Genomic DNA, 7,187 nt, shown 5'->3' on the forward strand with positions numbered 1-7,187 from the left:
TCGAGATGTATTTTTCCAAGTATTTTATTTATTTATATAAACCAAATACAAAGGTTGTTGCGGAACAAAGATAATCACACTTGTGAAAATATCTAAACAACCTAGAAAAACAAATGATGTAATCAACGAGGAATCACTCGTAAGAATACTTAGAGTAAATATCACATGTTGCAATGCCAAGGTTCCAAGTAATTTTGCAAGTGTGAGAGGTCTTATATTTATAGGCAAACATGTCTTGATGACATAGCATATGCCGTACAAATATGGTTGGGAGCATTTATGGATTTGTTGGACAAATCCATAACATGTTTGTTTAAGGTAAAGTATGTAAGTTTCTTTGATGTGACTTGACATACTTTATTCCCAACCTTTTGCTAAAACTATCCCAATCCCAGGTATAAAGTTATTAACCGGGTAAAGGTAGTTTAAAGCCTTCAAAAAGACTTCCTCGTAATCAGTGTAAAAGTGTTGTAAAGACTTTTACACTAAGCTTCTTCAGTTTCGTCTTCAGATAAGATCTTCTCTGAGCTCTGCTTCTGAGATGATCTTCTTCTTCAGTCTTCAGTCTTCAGTCTTTGACTTCAGTCTGAATGTCTTCAGTGTAGGTTGATTCTGAAACTGAAGTGAAGCTTCAGTGAGCTTTATTCTAAATGACTTCAGAATCCTGAGCAAGCTTCCTTCACTGAACTTCAACTATTTTGAACAAATCATACTTAGTCGATTTTTGACCTAACATAAGTAGGCTTAATAGTAATGTTCTTTATAATAATAAGACTATATGTTAAGTCTGGGATTCGCTGAAGAAGACTTGCTCGCTGACGTGTGTCGTTAGCAAGTCTTCAGCAAGTCATCAGCAGGTGAAGTGACTTCTTCAGCAAGTTGTTCTACTCCAACATGTTGGTCATCGCGGGAAGAATTCAAATCAAATGGGCTTTCGAATCAAAGCACGGGCATCTGCAACTAAGAGGGCGTCGATACGAGAAGCAAATTGTTGTGTGAAGGAATCAATATCTCAACATAAGCCAAGAGGCAGATCTTGTGCCACTCCACCTGGTCGTATGAAACTGGCATGAAGACAAGAAGTCACATGGTGGTTAACCAACTGTAATTTGCCTTGTATGGCAAAGGTACATGTTGGGACCAAAGCAAGGGTTTTCTCTCTCATACCCGATTTGGTAAAGAAGATAAGGGCACATCATTCTAGTACCATGAGCCAATGGGATGTCGACAACTACCATCAAGTCACCACCAAAGAAGGCTGTGTTGCCCTAATCTTTCTCTATAAAAGGCAACACAGCCGCATTGTTACAAGTGTGTTACTCACCTCAAAAGTGTGTCACTTGTATTTGTGTTGCTTAAGTTTCTAGTGTGTCTAAACTTAGCAATTTACTTTTGTTCATTTGTATTTCTTGTAAGTCAAGTGTGTGTAATCGACCATGTATTCACTGTTTAATCAATGAATCATATGATTATGCTTGCCTAGATATATTACTCTTGAACTTGTTCATTGTTCTTGTTTATTTACTTATTTATATTCTTGTATAGTGTAGTTAATATACAAGTCGTGCATTCGTGGACCATCACTATGACCATTATTATAGTAATGAAGCTAGTGATGGGCAAGCCTATTGTAAACACCAAAACAATAAGCTAAAATAAGGCTCTACTTTGATGTTACATCACCTTTAGGCAGAAATAACTAATATCTAAGTATAAATGAGCATTAGGGTCATGCAACACAATGCTTATCTTTTGACCTTTGGGCACAAAATTAAGAATCGTGTATACTCTGTATGCAAATAGTCCCTTTGGCACACAAAGTATATTAAATCACCTTTGGGCAGAATTAATATACTTAGTGTTCATTATGCAAAGGACAAAGAGTGCAACATGAGAATCATATTTAACCTTTGGGCACAAATAATGAGACCATGTACATTAGTGCGAAACCCCTAAATTATGATTTAACTCAACAAATTTTAGGGACAAATTTTTAGGGACAAATCATATTTGATAAGAAGAACTCAACAAGTTATGATTTAACTCAACAAGGTCGAAATCAATAAAAGTTGGTCTTGATTTTTAGCAAAGATGAATGAGGTCGAGATCAAGACATTAGTAGTCGAACTCAACTTGTAAATTAGGTTGAACTCAACATACGATATATCACAATGTATTGTTAATTAATAAACCATATTCAACTAGTATATGTTTGAAGATTTCTGACAATGAGTATAATAAGTATTGCTCATGGATATAGTCGAACTCGACTTTTATAGCTAGATTAAGCAAGTCGAACTCAACCAAGAGAAAATTAATTAAGGTTGATCTCGACTTAAGCATATGTAAGGTCGAAATCAATAAAAACTAAATTAAAATCGATAATTAAGGTCGAATTCAATAAAGAGTAAATCAAAAGCGACAATATAGGTCGAATTCAGTAATAAAAAATAAGGTCGAATTCAATAAAGACTAAATCAAAAAACGACTTGAAATAAGGTCGAATTTAATAAAGACTAAATGAAAATCGACTTAAAATAATGTCGAATTCAATAAAGACTAAATCAAAATCAACTTATTTCATCGAATTCAATAAAGTCTAAATCAAAATCTTAATATGAGGTCCAATACAATAATGCAATAAGGTCGAATTCAATAAAGAATAAATCAAAAAACGACTTGAAATAAGGTCGAATTCAATAAAGACTGAATCAAAATCGACTTAAAATAATGTCGAATTCAATAAAGACTAAATCAAAATCAACTTATTTCATCGAATTCAATAAAGTCTAAATCAAAATCAATAAATAATAAAAATAAGATTTAAGATTCGAAACCCCGACTATTAGTCGACATATATGTAATACCTGAACAAGATATTGGAACCAAAATCAAAGATTCTCTTGTTTTCTTTTAGATGTGTATTCGGCCGCATATATTAAAATTAAATATGCTGACAATGCGTGAACAATTTTGGATTCTTTTTTTTTTTTTTTGAAACTTTGACTTCGGTGGTACAAGCCACTTTTTTTTAAAACAACTATTTGAGGTTTCGTTTATGGCGTCAGCAATCAAAACGGATTCATTCATTTGAAAGATCATATTTTCGGTTCTTTTAAAACAATACAAATCATTAGATCGATAAAGAACCATTGGCTCTGATACCACATGTTGGAAATAATATGATTTGTATTGTAAATATAATAAAAACATGATAATAATAATGTGTATCTGACGATCTAGAGGACCTTGTAAAAGCAAAAATGTTTGCCATTGATGTCGGGTTCCCAAAACGAGATGATTAATTAACGATAGGATGAGGAGAGAAACCACACACACAAGAAAGGTGGAAGATTAGGTTAAAATGGTTGCAAATGGCTCTCTATTTATAGAGAGAACATTTACAACTTTAGCCCCTGGTATTTAGTATGTGCAATATAAATCCCCGTAGTTCCAATCATCTAATGGGAAACCCTGTAATATGTCTTTAAGAGTAAATACGCTCATCGTATATTTACAAGACATAGGGATTTCAGTTATCTTCAATTATCATATCACGAATGATAAACGATCAGTGACGGTCACATTTAACGTGGTTCCAACATAACCAACTTCTTGATACAACACGTAAATTGTGGGCTTTTAGTTACATTGTGTGTATCATTATCTCTAAAGCCTAAATATATCCATCTTATCATTATAATTTAGGGTTAAGTATGTGAGAGTGTAAGTAACTTTTACATTTTTTCTATTGTGTGAATGTAACTTTCATTTGGTTTATTGTATGTAACCAACCCGCTATTGGTCTTACCCACCTAGCCTCCCTACGGAGTCTACACGCAACCTCACTACGGAGCCTACACGCAACCTACACGCACCCTTACTACGGAGCCTACACGCAGACTACCTTGGATCCGATAATTATGGAAAAGATATACATTCTCCCAATATGAAGATTTGCAGTTATCTCTTAGACAGTTGGTTACGCGGAAGATAACTATGAATCCCTTAAAAGTAGCAACAAATCTATTCCAATAGGGAAAAACCCTACTTGGAGGACACAATACATCTACCCATAAATAGGGACACAATATACACAATAAAGATCATTCTCTGCACTCTCAACACACATACTACACATAGTTGGCGTACAAAAGGTTCTCACACCTTACCGCGAGGGAATCGCCAACATACAAACATAAACCCCTCATCCTCTTCGTTCTAGGATCCCGGTTCGGTGTACAAACAATTGGCGCCATCCACGGGACGCATCTCACTTACAGCCCATCAACCACCAAAATCACGAAAGCTTTTTTTCTTTTCACAAAAACCCTAATCCTAGAACATGGATGACTCAAATGGAGCACCCGGATTCAACATCGTACAAACCGGCCCTGCCCAAACCAATGCAAGCATAGATCTGAACAGAAACGTTGGAGGAACAGCCATAACACCTCCATCAGGAACAACAATCATTGCCTCCACTTCAACATCATTGTTCGATGAGGCATATATACTCCAAAATCATGACAGCATCATCAATACCCTACGTCACCTTCATATAACTGGGTGATAACCGAAAGGACGATCAATTTCGATGAAGCCTTCAATAGCCATGATACATCATCACTGGGAACACAAACCCCAGGATCTCAAACCAATACCCTAGGAGCACAAACCCCAGGATCTCAAACCAATACCCTGGGAGCACAAATCCCAGGATGTCAAACCAATACCCTGGGAGCACAAACCCCACGATCTCAAACCAATACCCTGGGAATACAAAACCCATGATCTCATATCAATACCCCAGGAACACAAACCCTAGGTTCCCATATCAATACCCTGGGTACACAAAACCCAGTATCTACCATTACCCAAAATCAACAAAATCATTTCCAAAATACGCCAAATCACCAAAACTACTCACAAAGGGCAACAGAATACCTACACCCAGGGTCTACATGCCTTGGCTTTCCCAAATGGACCCCAAGGTCATTATGTCGCAACCTCCCAAGCCTGGGGACAAGAGCAATACATGCAGAATAGTCAAGCAAGTTCAGTGGGATACGTACCATGGCAGCCACATCCAATATCCCAAGCATTCAACCAGGTTTCGAATTACCCGGGAACACAAACACACCCAGGATTCCAGCCAGCAACCCCAGGTTTTCAGAACAGATCAGGAGAAGCGCACAACCAAAGCCACTCATATACCTAGGGTCCATACCACCCAGGCTATCAATGTCGGTCTATAGAACAACCACAATATTTTCAACCCATTCAGAACACTGGACCAAAACCCAAGATTTACACGGCATACCCCTGGAATCAAAATTTGTACCCAGGATAAGTTATCATGCCAAGACTATTTACCTTGACCAAAACTTTACCAAAATCACCATTTGCAGAATGGATCAGAAATTATCCATTACCAGCAAACATGAAATACCCCTCCCATCTGGGGACGTATAACGGGAAGGACGACCCCGATGATTTCCTTCAAGCCTTTGAAGGGGCAGCAGAAATGCAAAATTCGATAGAGCCAGTGGCATGCAAAGCATTCAGAATGGGCCTCACGAGCGATGCAAGAGAATGGCTATCAAGCCTCCAAGAAGGATCTATAAACAACTTTGACGATCTTAGATCAAAACTCCAATCTCATTTTAGCCAACAAAAGAAACACAAGAAGACACATGTCTCAGTTCACAACATCAGACAAAGAGAGAACGAAACAACAAGAGACTTCATCCAGCGATACACAAGTGAAACCCAGGGAATTCCTGGGGTGCCAGAATCCCAAAGGGTCTCTGGTTTAATACACGGATGTAGAAGCAGGGAGCTTGTCGAACGTTTGAACACAGATTTGGCTGAAACATACGATGAGGCACAAAAAAGGGCGCATAAATTCCTAGACACAAAAGAAATTTCAACAAACAGTAAAGGCCCATCAAGAAACAAAAAAGGTAAATGCAATGAAGGGAAAGACAACCAAGCCCATTACACCCCTATAATAGAGAAGATAAAATAGGAGAATATAATCCAATGACACTCCCAGAAACAACCAAGACACCAAGGGAAATCCTGCTAACAGAAACAATAGGAAAGACATTTCCAGCACCACCCAAGATGCCTGACACGGGGCGTAGGGACAGAAGCAAGTCCTACGAATTTCACAATGATATAGGGCATGATACAAATTCATGTTATCAACTGAAGAAAGCAATAGATGAAGCGGTAAAGACTGGAAAGCTGTCACATCTAGTTAAAGGGATTCGTCAAATAAAAGAGGATCCTACACCCAACAGCAAAGACAAAGCAATTGAAGCCGCCTATACAATCGACTAGGGAAGCATCCTTTTACAAAATAAGCGGAGGAAACACAACCTATCACTCATGACATTGATCCATGTAATCATCCCTAGCTTCATTTTAATATAAGCATTTCATTTTGCTTACATACTCTTGTTTTAAGTGAAAAGGATCACAACCTGACACAAACAGTATAGGTTGCCCTCGAGCACCAAATTTTAAGTGAAGAGGATCATAACCTCACACATACTGAAAAGGTCGCCCTCGAGCACCAAATTTTAAGTGAAGAGGATCATAACCTTACACATACAGAAAAGGTCGCCCTCGAACACCAATTGTTAAGTGAAGAGGATCGCAACCTCACACATACAAAACAATTACATTATGGGACGCCCACGAGCACCTACTTACAACACAACAAACATGCATACAAACTGCAGTTACATAACATATGTCTTACACCCATCTACAAATGGGTTATAAACATCACCATGGAGCAAGCCTAGGTGACACAAAAGGATTCTAAAACCCTCATCCAGCAGCTGTCCAAACCTTGTAATGGCTTAACTACAAAGTCTGGGCAAACTTTGGGATAGGCTTAACATATGAAGTTGTTGGCGTGGGTAGAAAGGGTTAGGAGTTCCATACACATACATAACAACATATTGTTTAAAACATACATACGCCTACACATGTTCAAACAAAAGCACAAATACCTTCGGACGAAGTTGTAAAAGCTCATCAGTGGAAGCATCAGGGTTGGAACTCAATACACCAATAAACGGAAATGCAGCCTGTTCCTAGCAGCAGCAGCAGCAACTTTTGCCCCTCCACTTCAGGATGATGATTATTTCACTACAACATTTGGATACATT

This window comes from Erigeron canadensis, chromosome 4 (genome assembly GCF_010389155.1).
Source record: "Erigeron canadensis isolate Cc75 chromosome 4, C_canadensis_v1, whole genome shotgun sequence".
Taxonomy (NCBI): Eukaryota; Viridiplantae; Streptophyta; class Magnoliopsida; order Asterales; family Asteraceae; genus Erigeron; species Erigeron canadensis.